General features: G+C 33.0%; 1 protein-coding gene across 3 annotated transcripts in view; it reads right to left on the reverse strand.

Moving 5' to 3' along the window:
• Positions 1–13,808, reverse strand: part of LOC106466379 (CAP-Gly domain-containing linker protein 1-like) — a 104,456-nt gene extending 90,648 nt beyond the window's left edge. For all 3 annotated transcript variants that reach the window (XM_022394372.1, XM_022394371.1, XM_013926659.2), the window contains exon 1: positions 13,733–13,808. The gene's annotated coding sequence lies outside the window, so the exon portion shown is untranslated. The remainder of the gene's footprint in view (positions 1–13,732) is intronic.
• Positions 13,809–18,907: the final 5,099 nt, after the last annotated feature.

Consider the following 18,907-nt stretch of genomic DNA (forward strand, 5'->3'; position numbering starts at 1 on the left):
TATTTTGTATTTTTTTATGGTGGTTCTGAGGCTAGTCAAACAGACCGACTTCACATAAAATTAGGGTAGTGAATATAGCAGATAAAATACGAAGATCTATGGGAAAAAAGGTTGGAAATTTATTTCGGAGGTTTTAGAGGTTACACAAAATAAATTTGTTAATTTTTAGATGGAGAAAAGTATATTTAATCTTAACATGAAAATCGCTTTACACCCGGTACAGTTACTACTTTAACCCCGTATATTAAAATGTTAATTTTTTAGTGAAAATACTTTATTAGAAATTCTGATTTCTTCTGTACAGAAGACTTATGATGTTTACTGAAAACTTGCCGTGAAGATACATATATCGTATCGGACGATGTATCAATATAACCGTTTCGCTGTATCGCCACACCCCTAATAAATGATACCACACATATGCAAAGGTTGATAGAATCGAATTACAGAACTGCTAAGCATATCGATTATAAAAACTTGCATCGATAGAAACTGCTAATTGGTGGTTTATAAGAACACACATCGGCCTCTCTATTTATCTACCTAATCACATCAGAAATGCTGCATTCCACACATATACAATATAAATAAGAATTAGGAATTTAAAAACCTACAAATAGGAATGGGGAAAAAAGTAATCAAACATGGCAGGAGCTACTGTAAACACTATTTACTCAAACTACAAACCCCTATCTTGGCTCCATGCTGTTGCCAGAATTACATTTGGTGGAGTCAAAATAGATACTTGTAGTTTGAGTAAATAACGTCTAGTTGCAGGTTGTTAAATTCCCAATTTTTTATTTATCTTGTTTGTTGGTTTTTTGTGCTCAAGTCTGGGCAAAGTATTACTTGATATGGTAGCTAACTTGATACATTGTAATAATAAACATAGCCGGTAGCTACCTGATACGGTTTATAATGATTTACTGTAGCTGTTGGCTATTTTATCGCATTAATTCAAGATGTAAAATGTTAAGCTGTAAATGGAGATTGTAATGGAAATTTGTATGAGAATATAGTGAGCATCTATAGTTTCTGTGTAACTAAACTCTCTCTATATATAATGTTTAGCAATGGGTAAATATATGCCTAGACTAAGACAAACCCCACTAAGCACGTATAAAAGTTTACCAGTAGAAAAGCAGCCTTTTCAAATAAAACGCGTGCGTCTAAAGCATCGCTTTAAATAAACCTTCCTGTCTTTTAAAGTAATTATTCTACGAATGTGTGTAATAAAAATTAATATTATGTGTATTGATTTTTTTACTCATTCTCTTCATATATAATATAGGAGTTAGCTTCCTAAGGACACCGACTGTATAGTGTACTTCCTGTTTCACCATGTACTTAAGCTTTTTAAAAGAACACCAGGTATTTGTGAGAAAGCTAACTTCAAGGGGTAATGATAACATCGTTTACACTAGAATTATGATGTTTTTTAGTTTATGTAAAATATAGAAGAAACAAATCGACTTTTCAAAACCCCTACGACCTACGCAATACCTTATTTGGTATTCTACAAAATGTTTTGGTTCAATATACCAAGCCATTTTTGTTGAAGGCTGCCAAGAGAATAATAATAGTAATAATAAAAAGATTTACAAACGGGCCGTTTTGAGCGGATTTTCTTTTCCTTGCAAGTCTAACGTATTGTTGTTTTTTTGTGTGTGTGTGTGCATTTTTACAATGTACAGCTTTAGCAGTTAATAGTAAAGTTTGTAAAGCGTTGTTTGAACTGAATCTTTACTGTTTAAGGTGTTTTTTGTTCGAACGTTATATTACGGTTTTGTGCAATTCCTTGCGATCTCTATTATAAACCACTATCGTGGTTCATATGTTGGTTCACATCCCCTCCATATTTATCTACCTAATCACCTCAAAAATGCTGCGTTCCACATAAAGACAGTAGTCAACATTTGTTAGGGATAATGTTTTATTTTGAATATATGTCAATAACCTACCACAATGGTATGTATAGATTGAACATTTGAGGAAGAAAAACACCTGGATAAGTCATTTTTTACACTATACTAAATTATGTAACATTTAACTTGGATAATAGAGCTTGACGAACTAATGCATCCTGTGGTACAGTGTTAACAATAAAAATGTCAAATTCAACATTCATTGAAAGAAGTGTTCAATTAATAGTCAAGATGATTTCAGTAGTCTGTGTGACCACCTAGAGCATTAATGACTACTGCACAACGTCCGCGCATGCTCATGAGCAGATTAGCCAATCATTGTTGCGGAATCTGTTGCAATTCTTCAATACGGGCAGCTTCCAGGTTTTGGAGCGTTCTTGGTGGGGCTTGACAAGCTTGTAGCCTTGTCTGTAGCTGCTCCCAGGAGACCTAGCTGGCCACTCCATTCCTTCAGCTTCCAGGAAGGTAGTCACTGCCCTAGCATTGTCATCCAAAAGCAAGAAGTCTGGCCATGTTGCACCTGCATATGGACGAACAATGGGTGCAAGGATCTCAACTCCTTATCTTAGGCTGTGAGACTTCCATTTCGGATGATTACAAAGTTGGTACGCCTGCAATTGAGATGCCTCCCCACACCATGACTGAGCCTCCTCCAAAGCGATCACGTTCGATGACATTCTGAGGCAAATTGCGTTCACCAGGGCATCTCCAAACTCTCCTGCGTCTGCCAAGAAAGTCCACACTGTATAGGGACTCGTCAGTGAAGAGTACGGCCCTACATTGTTGCGCAGTCCACCTCCTGTGTTCTCTAGCCCGCTACAGTCATGCCTGCCTGTGCTGTCGGCTTAAAGGAACATGAACAGTAGAACATCTAGCCCTAAACTGAGCTTGGTGAAGGTGTCTGCGCACTGTCTGTGTGGACATTCGGACTCCTGTGGCATCTTGGAGGGAGTTACGGAGAACAGCTGAAGTATAGCGATTCCTTCAAGCCTGGATGGTCAAGTAGTGGTCTTGTTGTGGAGTTGTTAGTCTTCTCCTTCCTCCACCATGTCTCCTATTGACTCTGCCAAACCGTCTGAATCTGTTCCAGGCCCCAGACACCACACTTTTAGGTGTGCCAAGAGCATCAGCAACCCTGCATTGAATCATGCCTACCTGCAACATCCCTGTTAAGTTCTGCGGGGGAAAGATGATTCCTTTGACCTAAACGAGGCATTTTCTGCACTGCACAATCTCAATAGAAATTTTAAATGCAATGATCAGTGATATCAAATTAAGGACCTCACAATTTCACTGTATGTAATTTCAATTTGGGGGTACGGTCGGAAAACAAAGCCAGGATCCAATAAAAATCATCCAGGTAGAAAGTTTCCACTTGGAAGACAATGTCCAGTTAATGGACTTCCAAGCTATGTCTTTTTTTTTTTGAATTAACTTTTATTAACGTTAGTGTACCTATTATGTAAAAACACGATCCCTAGCAAATGTTGAGTACTGTATATATATGTTGTTTCCATGATAACGGTATACATGTAGCTTATCATTGATACGTATTACGTATGCTCAAGTTCACCCAAACTATGCCAAGGAACCACTGCCTTCTATAGTTAGCTAGGCCGCGTATTTTATTTTACCCCATCATCATGTCCAAAGCTGAACAAAAACGCGGCCTAACTAACTAATGAATGAATATTTACTGTAGAATTATTATCAATGATATAAGTGTAGTTACCAGTTTGGCCGTCACTTATGATATCATTCCTTTAAGTCGCACGCCCAATCCTTTATTGGCCGCAACTTTTTTTTCACACCTAAGGTATTTTTGATTAGACAAATTTTTCGGATGTTATCGTGATATCTGAAAAAATGTCTGGCAGATGTTTTTAACATTTAAACTTTCTATGAACGTTTTAGATTTTCACGAACATCAATAAAGCTTTACAGCAGTACAGACAAATCCACAGGCAAAACAGCAAGATCAGTAGATTATCTTCAGCAGTTAACGTGTCCACTATCTGCAACACCACAGACGAATGCATATGTAAAACAGCAAGATCAGTAGATTATCTTCAGCAGTTAACGTGTCCACTATCTGAAACACCACAGACGAATGCATGTGTAAAACAGCAAGATCAGTAGATTATCTTCAGCAGTTCACTACTTTCAATTTTATTTGTTTTATAACAACGTTTTGCGTGTATGTAAATTAGTACACGGTTATCAAATAAACATCACCATATATAGAACTATCAGCAAGTTGCTGTTCAACACCGAAGGGCTTGTTATCCTTATGAATATTTCACGAACACAGCCGAATTACCAGCGGAGCCAATTCAACTCCACCTAAACTCACAAGTGAATTCACAAACTTATTCCCGAGCACTACACGTTTAACTCTAAGGCTTAACTTATCAGCGTGTAGACCTACTTAAAAAGCAATATTAACGACTCATGATCCAACCCAATATTCGATAAAGCATGTGTACACGTCACAGTTCACACTGCAAATAAATGAGTAGGTAGTTATCACGTGGTCCCTGACCTACTAATCTCATCATTAAATGTGCCTGCTTAGGTGAATCGCTCTAACCTGTCAGTCGTGTGGAACCTTCTGGCATTTTAATCCTAAGGCACTACCACGTTAAAAGTACCAACGTATATATCTTTTTCATCTTAGGTGAATCGCTCTAACCTGTCAGTCGTGTGGAACCTTCTGGCATTTTAATCCTAAGGCACTGCCACGTTAAAAGTACCAACGTATATATCTTTTTCATCTCAAATGCACGACAACATATTTTAAAAATCTGTATATAACATTTATACCTGTCTACAATAAGTATATCCTGATTCTTTTCCAACACTGAACATTACTTCTATATTCGTGAAAAAATAAAGTTTCTGAAAACACCTTCAATGTTTAGCCTCAAGTTCATCAGTCTTCAACACGCGACTACGGCTAGGGATCAGAAAATTTCGAATAATGAAGTGAAAAAACAAAAACAATTACCAAAGCAATGGCGTTATATACTGCATTATACGCATGCAAATATGAATACCTTGCAAGAAAGCATGCATTTGTGCAGTGGAAACAACAATGCTATACAATATGGCAAGAATATTTACTCATATCACTTCTTTTTTTATTATTATCAAATAGATCCAAGTCATCTAACAATCTATACCTCCTGTTAATAAATATTTTATTCAATAATGCCATCGTTACTGAGCTTAAACAATAAATGATGTAATCCGTTTATCTCGTTTTGGGGAGATAAAAGGTTTAGCACAAAAGTAAATTTCCCCGAGGCTCACTTTATACTATATTTTCCACTACCTTGAAATAAGATTATTGTATCGTATCTTGTAATTATGGAAAAATTACTAAGGCTATCTGCCGCCGTACCATATTTTGAGATATTACAGATGGGAAGGCATCAATACCTTACTGCCTCCCAGTGACACTGATTGACTATCACTCTTATAACACACAACCTAGAGCGCAGGGGATATTTTGTGGATTGTGAGGATTCGAGCCCGGCTAGCCAGCTCCAAAATCCAACTACAGGGTCAATCAGCGTCAACAACTTTAAAAGACGTTTATGGATAAGTCTAAGAAACTTTTCTTACATTTACAACCACTTAAGTTTTTATGGGCTTTCTTCAGAAACCATCACAACGACACCACATTCTCTTTCTTTTTTACGTTACTCGACACATTTAAGAATTAGCCAGATTCTTCAATAAACTTCGAGGAACAACACTACGATGGGATTTAATATAATTGTCTTCTATACAAGATTCATTTATATAAACTTTAATGGATTCTATTGAAAATTTGCATTATACGTATTGAGGGTATAAACTTAAAGGTAAATTTCTATGAAAATGGAGGACAAATTCAAATTAGATTGTGAAAATGTCCATTAAATAAACCATAACTAACATTTTCCGTAAAATTTCTCAGAAAATTATTGGACAGGCAATTTAACAGAATGACTGTAAAACTGTTGGTGTCTAAATTCAGAAGAAGGAAACCCTAAAAAATTTGGGATTAACTTTTTCCTTCAATTATACAATGATACCTTTGTTTCATTAACTCCAATTGTATTTGGTAAATTTAGACAATCTAATTTCTGTTTACGTTTAATAACCCGATAAATATGTATTTGTAAAAATATTATTTGAAATAAAAATTTCTTGCAAATTACCATATATATTGATCGTGTTAACATTCTTGGCAAAGACATTCATGGTATATAAAATAAGAAATAAGGTATTAAAATTTTGGCAACTACTCTGGTATACACCAGTAAAGGTGTTAAAGTATTCCATGGTGTTTTGTGAAACAGTTCTTTTTTAGGAATTTTTGTGCAAAGGTACGAGGGTATACCTGTGCACAGTCACTCCTAGCTTTGAACTGATAAACTAGAGGAAAAGCAGCTATAATCATCATCACATGCTGCTAACACTTCTAAGATCTGCACATCTATGGAATGGGAACCACAAACCCTTGAATTCACAGTTCGGACACACTAACTCTTAGGGCCATACTCGACAATGTTCATACTACTTTCGTATTACTTAATAGCAAAAAAAACCTTCAAAGATTCTTGATAAGTCTATCTGTAAGTAAAGTATGAACAAGTACATTCACAGTTTGTCTTTTCCATTGTAAAATTAAAAGCCTCTAGGTGACACTGTAAGTACACTGACACACACAAAAAAGTAATTACACTTACATGGTCATTATTTTTATTCAGTACTACGAAGTTATATTCACTTGCAACCTCAACCTCTATTTCATTCAATTCTAAGGCGTGTGTTAGAACATAATATTAAAATCTCTGATAATCGATGAAAATTAATCTGCTTATTACCTTCTTTCCGTGTGACTAAATTGTAGAAGGAAAGTAAAAAAAATTTCTGACAAAAATGTTGAGCTTCACACAACTATGATGATTTCCGAGTTTTTTTTAAACATTTTGGACCAAACCCCATTTTAGTGAAATGAAAATTAAGTTAACACGCGCAACTTGCTGAACTGACCTGAAACAGATCAAGCCAAAATTGAAGAAATAGGTAATTACCATTTCTATAAATGTGCAGCTTTATCACTTAGCATCAATTTGTTAATTAAGGGAACCAAAAATAAAACTAATAACTTTATAAAAAAAAAAACGTGTTTCTCTTTTGAACATAGATCATCCTAACACATACTCTAGAATTTTGTTTCTCATTCACTGAAATTCTAAAATAAACATGCAAGCACATGTGATAAATGAACTGATAAGAAAAAACAACAACAACAAAAAAACAGCAAATATACAAGCCCCAACTATGTAAATTTAAAATATATCTTGAATATAATTTTATTTAGTTTTAAAGTAGGGAGAGTGAAGAAAAATACACAAATTATCGAAATATAAATGTATGACAAAAATAAGTTTCAGAGACTTGCATAGGCAACACATGAAAACAAAGCTAAAACCAACAGGTTAATATAATTTATGCAACAACATGAGATCTTTATTACTAGAAGTGTTGGAACTGCACATTCCCAGTTAATAATGGATAAGTGCACACAAAATTTATACATTAACACTTGGCAGGTGACACAGTATCGTACAATATCTTTTGTTTGTTTGTGTTAGAGCATATTAGTAATATTTAATAATAATATGCACTGAACTGATCTTTAAGCAGCCAGATTTTTTTAAAGAGGTAATACAAATTATTTATATTTAGTTAAATGACCACAGTTCAAGAACTTCTAAATTTAACTAATCTTACACAGCTTAACATTTGTTTCTAAAATTTGGTTTAATGTACTTTATAACTCATCCTATGCCCATTGTAGTTTTTCTCTCTAAGATATTCTGGTCAGTCTATCAACAAATATAAAAGACATTATTACAAATATTACAGTGCAACACATTATCACTGAGTACAGTAGTACTTTATGGTAAAGTATGGATCATCATGAAACAAAATGGTGGCCACTACAAAAACTGAGTTACTTAAAATTTAAAAAAATTATCCCTACTTTGGTTCAGACTAACATAATTACAGTGATTTACCAAAGAAAGAATACTTTTTTAAAAATATTTAAGAAACTCAGTTTTTGTAGTTTTGACTTTTTGTTTCAATACTTTTGCAGCATTAAAACTTTCTATATTACTATAGTTAGCTAGATTACTTACACACACACACACACACACACACACACACACACATGGGTGTAGAATATTCTATCTAATAAATATCTTGCTACATGATTGGTTTTTCTCTTGCATCACAATTGAATTGCACTTTGCACAGTAATTATAGTTTTATATTGCTCTAAGTATCCTTGTCAAGTTTTATTCAAAATAATGACAATGGTAGCCATACTAATAAACTAGAGGAAGGCAGCTAGTGTACAGCACCCACCACCAACTCTTGTCCAATAATATTGTGGTATTTGACTGCCAATAGTGCACCCACAAATCACTGGATTCATGGTTCCTGAATGCTAATCACTATGCCATGCCCATCTCAAAATATGGCAAAGACACCCGCTAAGCTTTTGAAGTTTCTGACTCACCATCCATGTGTTAACATTTTAATTATATTTAGTCACTGATACAATTTCAGACACTAGAGGCTTCAAACATCATCATAATAATATCACATGGAGTAGTTAGTTAACTAATTTCTGTTGTCAGTATCAAAGTAAAATTCCTTCAGATTTTCTAACATCACAAATAACTGATGGAAGGTGCTGTAGCTACACAAACATATTTGTTAATCACATGATAATAGCAAAGATATCTAAATACAATAAACTCATTCTATACAAGAGAATTTCAGTATACTCCCTAAAAACCAGATATCCATGACTAAATAATTAAACTGTAATTGTTAACAAATGCAAACATGTAGAAAAAAGTCGTATCAAACTATATTATGTCATAAGCAAGGTAGCAATGTGCCGCAATCACATTACGTCATAAGCAAGGTAGCAATGTGCTGCAAAATATTCTTCTTTTCATTAGACATTACAAATTTAACTAAGGTAACAGACAGTTTAAAAAATCTATTAATAATGCATAACATATATTGATGCATATTACTTGAAGACAACAACTGAACAGTTGCTAGTGAATGTGAGTAAAAAAAATCCAACGTGGGGTAACTCATGAAGCTAATATTAGCTCTAGAAACTGGCAACACAGCCAAAATCTTTAATAACAATATACAGTTGGTTGTTTTAACAGGATGAGCCTACAATACAGCAGGCACTGAAATTACATTAGTTTGTGCATCAAAATACCAAACAATTAAAAATGGGAACATGGTTTTCCTAAATAAACAAGCAAATTAAACAAAGAAGTTTATTTATATAAAATCACTGCTGTAACAAAAACTGGTCCCTAGAGGGTGTTCTGTTAAATAATAATTATATAATATATCTTCTTATACATCATGATGCCCTTAGTTTATTGAAATAATACATGCATAACTGCAAACAACAAAGTGTGATATGACATTGGACATTACCTCCACCAATTTATACTTTGGCCAAAAAATTATATGAAAATGTGGTCGTCAGTGGTGGTTAGTTTAATAACAAACTTGTTCTTGTTACACTGACATGTTCATAATCTTACATGTGATACATCTTGTAGCAATATTACACTTTCTGCCTCATCTGTAACATATCTCATGTTTTGGTGTCTCTGAAAACATATTTCAGCTTGCCAAATGAATGTAGTAAAGTTACAGACACATTAAATTAAAACAATTAATAAAGTTTGGGAAAAATTTGAAGACATTAAATAAAACCCTTTGTCTATACCATGAGTCACTACATGTTTTATTAAAGAAGATGTAAACCTGAAGAGTCCAGAGTCCGTAACATGCATGAAGGATACTTGCACCGAAAGCTGATGAGATTCCTAAATTTTCCACATAGCACACACACTGAGCTCAGTGCCAATATTCAATCTTAACAAATGTGTACTCAAAGCTGTAAAGAATTCCACCAGAAGGCAATATATACTTCCTAAGTTATAATACAGTAAGTATCAAATACTCCAAAGCTACAGCATAACATCCTACAAATACCTCTCCTCCTTATCAATGAAAATGAGCTTATGAAAACACCTAATAAGGAATTTCATTAACAAAAGTTAACAAATAATCTGCCTTCAAACTATAATATTCAGTATCGAGTGATAAATCTTGAATAAAAGGACAATATTTACCTAAAGAATGTCTTCTAAAAAAATCAAAACTGACAAAATTCAGAAACCAGTGAGTCATTAAATGAATTGGATTAAGTCCTAATAAACATTTCAGCCTTCTATTTAGTAGATGATCCTCATAATCTTGGGTTCATAAATCAAAGGTGAACACTGGAATTATTGTACAATATACAAGTACAGGTAAAAGATAACCAGGACTTGGATAATTTGTAAAAGCTCAAAAAAGAAAAATGCAAGAAACAGTCACATTGTTGTTTCTACAAAATCAAAACATTTTCAAGCAGAAGCTGTATTGACATAGTTTGTACTAATTAAGAATCTGGATAAAAAAAATCAAAGACAAATTTCAAATAATGAGCTGGATGAATACGAGAAAGATGCATTTTTAGCACAATATTTACCTCTAGTGATAAAAAAATACATCTTAATCTCACAAAAAAGCTAAATTTAATTTTTACATATGGTTCCTTAAAAGATCAAGAGTTTGATGATCACACTATTTCCAAGTAGACTGAAGTTTGGAATGCTCTGCTCTAAATTCATACTATACTGCAGTGTATCAGTAGATTTTTTTTTAAGCACAAAGCTATACAATGGGCTGTCTTTGCTTTTTAGCATTATAAGGCATTAAGCTTACCTTTGAGCCATTGGGAGGCATACCAGTACCTGACTTTTCTAGCTAACAAGATTGTTTCAAAGTTTAGTGTGTATATTCCAATTAAAAATTGTGTGATAATATCCATTGAAATAAGAAACTTAAGGTGATAAAAAGAGGTTGAGACACTTCAGTTAATAGAACAGTAAATCATGTTTGTTCTCACAAAATCTTATTCATTGTAGAGAAATCTTCTGTTCTGAAAGACAAACTTTGAAATATGGATGAATGATAAAGCACAGACAATAGATTCAGTCACATCTCTATCTGTGTGTTTAGATACTTAATTATCTACACATACAAAAACTGTTGAATATACTTGTGGATAAAATGCCCATTTTTCAAATCCATTCCCGATATAATTTACAGGATGATGAACTCCCATGATATTCAGAGTTACACAAGTAATACAAGCCATTCAATGTAACTTGCAGAAAGAAAAGATAGTATAACAAAAGCTGCTGAAAATGACTTAATTTTATATGATCATGTCAAGTTCAAGCATATGATTACTGTTTATTTGTTGTTGATATTATGTAGTGTAATGCACTAAGCTACGAACCGTAAACCAAAACACAACAAATAAAAAATGTAAAACTCCAGAAAGTTTTGCAAAAGTTAAATATCTATGTATGTTTCTGAAACCCCATTGATAATGAACATCTACAGGATCAACGTTCACTACTTGTCCACCTGACCCATAGATTGAAAGAGCATTATGTATAACAATGTGTGAAAGTATGGCTAAACGTACATCCTGTAATACCTTACAGAGGAGCAAAAATTTCATTTTTTTTTTAGACTTTACATGATGAACTGATCATGTGTTCTACGACTATACCACTTCTACAAATCCAGATTAACCATGTAAGAAAGCAATTAATAATAAATCTACTCATTCCAAACATCTGTCAAGTTGTAAGGGCATCAGTCATACTAGCCATTTTATTTATATGAAAACAGCAGGTCTTGAAATATCCAATTTGATTTAGCTTTAGATAAGTAAATTGAGAAATTGTCAGAAAATGCTAGTAAAATGTCAAACAAATCACATACTGATTTTTTCTATTATATACACTTACAGTAAAAGAATAAAAGAAAAACAAATGCTTTAAATTGTTCATTTTATTGATATAGTGTTATCTGAATGTACTTGTACTAAAACCATGATAACATCAATCTTAATCTCCTAAAAACATTTTAACTTATGAGAAATGTGTTAGTACAAGGATATTAGAAACTTCTAGAAATTTGTAATATTAAATCAGCCCTTTTAAATACCTCTAATTATGCAAAAAAAGGCAATGTCCATGATTTCATAAAAGTATTTATTGCTTCATTGTCCAGATCTTAAAGTACTCTTCCCAAGGTACTGAGACATTTTCAAAAACCACATTTAAATGATAAATGTTATTGACCATCACACAAACCCTAGCAAATACATATATACAAATACTACTTAAAACAAAGACCTATATCATACAAACACATCTTGCCAACACTGTAAGGCCAAAACTAACTATATACACACTAAGCTTAATTATTTGTGTATGTTTGTGAAGTTTAAAAAAGCTAATAACAAATGTTATTTCAATACAATTCTATATTTTGCTGTAATGTTAGTAATAATCTAAAAGTAACACAAGATATATATAAATTAGGTATAACTCATATATTAAATTATATCAATAACACTACATGGGTTGACTCAATGTAACATTAAACAACATAATGTTGCATATAATTTGCACTCAATATTTAGTGAATTATAATGAGCTAGCAGCATGCAAACTGTCACAACTAAAATATAATAAACAAGTACTCTATGCAGCTGTAATTGTAGATATATTGCCACACATAGCAACTATAATTTTATTTATTACGATATTTGAGTATTAGGCTATTACATTTTATAACACAACATTCATTATTCAGTACCGTTTAGCCTTTATAAATAGTATTTTGACTATTAATCTGTTTTTTGTATTCCAGTTAGCTAATAAGCTCTGTACTGAGTGAAATGCATTGGCAGCAATAAACAGGGTGGTTGAAATACTATAATACCCCATAATACCTAAGACAAGTATAATTATAATAATGTTTTGCCAATTTGGAAAAGGCACTTACACCATAACAAATGCACAGCATCTGATGCTAGAAGTGTGTTGTTGCAGAAAAAAAAAGGTATGATATACAAGACTAAAAAATCCATTTCTGAGAAATGCTGGAGTAGAAATATCACGATGTTTATAAGAAGAGATAAAGTTTTGAACCTGTTTTCTTTGATGTGATGTATTAGGGAGATTTGATATAAGATTACTTGAGAAGGCTGAAAGTGAAAGTGCTGGAATACAAATATGAATGTTAGCCAGGTAACAAATGTATGTCTTGGAAGCTCAGATGCAAACTCTCTTTTATAAAGTTTTTTCTCAGTTGCTAATAAATTTATGGAGTGGTTTGCCTGATGTATTAAGTGTAGTTAGTTTGAATTATTTTCAAATTTAGTTTGACAACTAAGTGGATGCAAGCAAACTTCAAAAGTTAAGATCACCTCTAACTTTAATTTTTTTTTAAAGAGAAAATAAAGATTTTAACTAACCATATAATTATAAGACAACTCTTCTGAACTCAGAATCATCTTAGCGTTCTTAACGCTATGCATTATTGTTAATCATACCTAACAATTATTATTATTATAGCAATTATTCCATGGAATATAGTCACACTCACACACGGATGGAACGGCAACTTCTGGTAAATAAATTAACATTAATATGTTTTACTTTTAGTGGTTTTAAAATATATCTATTCTTATGGAACAGATAAGATAAAAGTAAAATGACGGTAAGATAAAGAATTACTTCAAATATGTCATTCATAAAAACAAATTGTAATCCAACCCTTACCTAAAACTCAAAGTTCAACGGATCACAACTCAATCCCAAGTGATTTACACTTTACACATTATATTGAACGAACAGTAATACCAACTGGAGCGCACTCTGTAAAAGATTACACATAAGTAAATAAAGGTTATAAATAATAATTATATATACATATGAAACGTGATCATTACTATGGTATGTATGATGCTACTAATAGTTATAAATATTTAACTAATTTAATTCAATGTAGTGCCAACTAATATTAGAAAATATTATTAAATTAAAATATAATGTTTAACGTTGACAAAGTTTGATGAATCAATAAATAACTCATTACAGAAATTTAATGAATTTTGGTATAGCGCTTATTTTCATTACGTACATATTTGTGTTTTAAGTGTCAATACAGAGTCAATATTGTAAAAGGGCACCAACAGATTAGACCTTGGAGTAACTAAAGATTACCAGGTTTATTGACTGGGAATTTTGATGGCTTGAGACTAGGTACTTACCTTTATCGTTGATAATAAAGGCAAATGTCGTTCCTTATAAGTAAATTGGAGGTACATATATTGACCATTCTCTTGGTGTTTTTGAACTATAGCGCAATATTTTTCATTGTTTTTATTTATTTATTTTTTGTTGTTGTAGAAAATAAGTAATTTATCCACTATAAAAGAAAAAGTATTGTTATGACAGCGGAAGTCACAGGACGCTAGTAACACGTCATGAGATTCTCGAAAGATCTTGACTTTTCCTGGCAACTCTAGTCGGTTCTAGGCCCCCTCTTTTTGTATATAAGCCCGGCTTTAAAGTAGAGATAAAATTGCAGATAGATAGATATAGAGACAGATAATTGAGTCAAGCGAGCGGTAGTGACTGTAATATAAAGTGTGTGTTTTGTTATCGAGGTTGCAAACGTATTGACTGTAAAAATTCTGTGTATTGCAAGTTGTATCGAGAAAGAATAAACTAGTTTTAATTAAGAAAGGACTTGTATCGCTGAAATTTCTCGGAAAGAATTTCTACGGGAAATTAACAAACAAGCACATACGTAACAGTAGTATTTTGAACGTTTATGTATTTTATAAGTAAACTGATAGGCTATCTGTTGTATTTGGAATTTGTTAAAGGGAAAAATGTTAATTTCGTATGATCAACTAGGAGTTATATGAACATTTCAGTACAGATACTGTTGTTAACAACTTTACACAAGTTTATATACAAATGTTTAAATATAAGATGGTTTTAAATGTATAAAGTTACTGTTTTCTCGCTGGTGGTTAGGGTGAGTTTTACATAAGCATGATTGTGAATTTTCTGATTTGTTTGTGTTGCATATTAACTGCTAAATAAATTAAAAACTTTTTCAACAATAACAATTGTTTAGATGACTCTCCTTTTCGCCTCTCAGAAAGTGTCATTATCGTAATTTTGCAGTGAAAAACTTTCATAATCATAGCTATCTTTTAAAAGTTATCAAGCTCTATTATCACTTTTTGTATTACGAATTTTGGTTTGTATTTCACAGAATTATGAACACAAGAGTTAAGTCAAAGTATGTAATGCAATCACAAAGAAAAATCCACTAGAGGTTCAATACATAGTACACAGACTAATTAATTTGATTTGATTTTTGTTAGTTTTTCATTTGTTGGATCCATAAACTTAATATACGAGAAAGGCTGGCGGACATGTATATAAGACGCACTGGATCCGAAGCTCCGCCTTTTTTGTGTCGTTAGCTGTGAGTGAGTAGGGGCGTTCCTGTAGCGAATTTGTTGTTATGTATTTATTTTAATATGAACGCTGTTTAGATTAAGTTTATATTTAGAAACATACATAGCTTATACTGTTAGATAGGTATTGCGAAACTCCCACCTATTCTCCAAAGTTGTAGAAGATTCTCGAGAGTACGAATCAACAAGATATCTATATAAGTAAACGCTTTAACCAGTATTGTTACGTAAGACTGAAATTTCTAGAACGCCTCCACACGACTTTAAATATAACCAACGCGACGCGCCAAAAGGGAGTGTCTATTATCAATTCGCTATATATCGGTGTGATATATAACTTTGAAAGTTATAACTGTGATTGTTATAATACTTATCAATCAGAAAACTTAAGATATCTGACCAGGAATACTTATAAATTTCGAATGTTACAAATCATTTAATTTCAGTGGATTCTCATCGGACATTAGTAATTTTACGAAGACATATGAATTCATCGTGGAAACCTAATGTGTGTGACCAAGGACAAAGCTAGCTAGATTCCCAGTGGATCGTATCTACATCAACTCGTAATTAACTCACTCATCGCGAACTCTCGATAAGATATCAAGGAGGTTCCAGACTAGAAAAAAAACTTTATATTGTTTGTAAGTTTGTGAAACTTTTGTTTATAAATCTTTGTTTGTGATAACTATTTGTAATAATTGTTACTGTAAGTTGTATTGTTATGTGTATATTAAAACACATTCGTGTTTAAAACGAAGACGTTGTGTATCAATCTTCTTGGCAAATATTGTAAATTGACTAAAATATCAGCATATATTTAAATACTAAATCCAAAGTACAATTTAACTACTAAATTTAAATCATCAGTTAACTCGGCTTCGGACCATTTAAAATACTAATACGTAACATTCCTAATAAATATACTTAAAAAACTTAATAGTTAATTGGTTTTTGCATCTGAACAAATATTCATGATTTTAAAAACCAAATTAGGCTTTATGAATTCTTTGTTGACAATGTTTTGTCATTTATCAATAGGCATTAAGAAACAAAATTTATCGGTAACTATAATATGAACAAATAGAGGATCTCAAATCTTTGTGCTTACGTTGTATAGAGGGACCTATACATTGTTCCTGCGATACAGAACATTGAATATCAATGAAAGAAACTATTTTAATACCAATTAATATGCAAAGTTTTCCTATGCTCATTCATCAGTGGTGACGATTTAAGTTTCGGTTGAGGAAGGAGTAGTTAAACACCTTTAAAACGCCACAAAAAGTAGTTTTAAAAACATTTTACAACTTCGGTCAACTAACAATGAAATCCAGCTGGAGTGGAGAAAGCAACTGCCACCCCCAACCTTCTACCTCCCCTAAACATCGCCACTGTTAGTGTTCTTCATGGTAAGAAATACTAGAAAAAATATTTTATTTTAGAATAAATCATGAGATGAATAAACCCATAGGAACAAACTTGTGAAAGAATCGCTGTTAAATTAAGATTTACTCTTTATTTTATTTTCTGAACTGCTGAAAAAACATAATTAAGTAGATTAAACTAGCCTTTACCTTTAGCCAGCGTCTTAACTCCTATAACTTAGTTTTAACTTGAACGTGGCCTTATTAAACAATACGCTACTGACTTGTTACTGACCCACCAAGTTGTGACAAAAAATAAATAAATAAATAAACAGTGAGTGTTCCAAATGGAAAATCAATACAAAACCCACATACTTGTAAAACAGTTCCAGGCTTTTGTACACTCAGATTTGTAAGAGTAGCAAGTTTTTCTACCCGATTTTTTTTTTTCAAACAGAAAGATTTGTTGTTGCTTTAGCTGTAAGTTTCTTGATTGCTACAAAACATGTCCGAAGAACCAAAAATGTGACGTAAATCCAATTTTTCACCACGTGTATTAGGTTTATGATCAGATCCTTATTTGCTTCTTTAGTAGGTGGTGTTCTCACGGGAATATCATTTTAAAAAGTATTTTTAAGAAATGAACTTAGCGAATTGTTCTGTTAAATTTAAGAAATTGTGAGAAGTGAGTTTCTAATTTATAAATGTTAGACTTTTTCGAATAAACTGTTAAGTTATTGCTTCTCAATAAGCCTATTAATAATCTGCCAATTCTTTAAGATCTCCAAGTTGAGAGTTTGGTACATAACAGTATGGTGTTAATGATTGAACTGACAATTAAGAATTGGCTACAGGTTTAAGAAATCTTACAAACATTGCGGAAGTTTTCGAAATCTTTTAACACGGACGAGAAGATTAAGATAAAATGGTGGAAGAATGGGACGAAAAACAGAAGATGAGTTCAAGCAACCTGCACAGTTTTTGTCATAAATTTGAAAAATACCACTGTGACTTTTTATGAATATTTCTTTGACAAATTGAAATTAGCCAAGCATAATCTCCAAATAGGGTAAAATGTAAATACTGGCAAATCTAGATTTCTGTGTAACATTAGAGTGTGTTTATGTACTCTGAAAATTCTATGAGTTTAAAATTAGCCTTAAACAAGATACTATTCTGAGGATGACCATTATTTAAGTAAAGACTATCAAAAACGATTATTATAATGCTAATTTGATCATTAAAGATTACAAAAACAACCACAACCGTTAAAAAAAGTCGTGATGGAACGGAATGTATCACAACAACAGGGTAACTTCTGGATACCTTTTTCTTCCTGCCACTTTTGGGTGTTTCTAGCAGTGTGATACGGTGCTCCATATTCCTGGAACAACGTTGTGTTCTTATCCACGAAACCCGAGGAATAAAGTGGCAAGAGTCCTTCCTCCAATATTTCGACGTATTTCGCAAAATTTATGTTGCCAACGCACTCCACTAAGCTCGATCTCCCACCAACCCAAACAGCTCCCCAAACCATCATGCTGAAACCACCATGCTTCACAGTTGGCTGCAATCTGTTGAGCCAAAAGTCTTGGGGAGGCATTCTCCATACCCATATCCTTCCACTGTCCGAAAATTGAGCGAATCTTGATTCGTCTGAGAACAATAGGGTCTTCCAAAAGTCCAGAGGCTTGGTCATCATATTACTTGCCCACTTCTTTCGTCTGACTATGTTGGCAGGTCTTAATAAGGGCTTCCGTCTAGTTGCTCTGCAACGATAACCCAATCTGTGGAGAATCCGTTGAACAGATTTCGGGCTCATCCCACCAACTTTGGCCACTTCTGCAGATCCATTTCGATGCCCCTCTTGACAGCCCCTTTTTGTCCTCTCCGATGGACCAGGACGACTCGGAAGCTGCTCAGTTGTTTCCTTGCCGTGTTTCCTGAACTTCACGATGATTCTGTTGACTGTGGAAAGCGGGATTCCCAAATTCTGCGAAATTTGCCGCTGGCTTATTCCACCATCTGCTTGACCAACTATCCTTCCTCTAACAAAATATGACAATTCGAGAGAACCTTGAGTTCTAGGC

This window comes from Limulus polyphemus, unplaced genomic scaffold, assembly GCF_000517525.1.
Source record: "Limulus polyphemus unplaced genomic scaffold, Limulus_polyphemus-2.1.2 Scaffold2241, whole genome shotgun sequence".
NCBI lineage: Eukaryota > Metazoa > Arthropoda > Merostomata > Xiphosura > Limulidae > Limulus > Limulus polyphemus.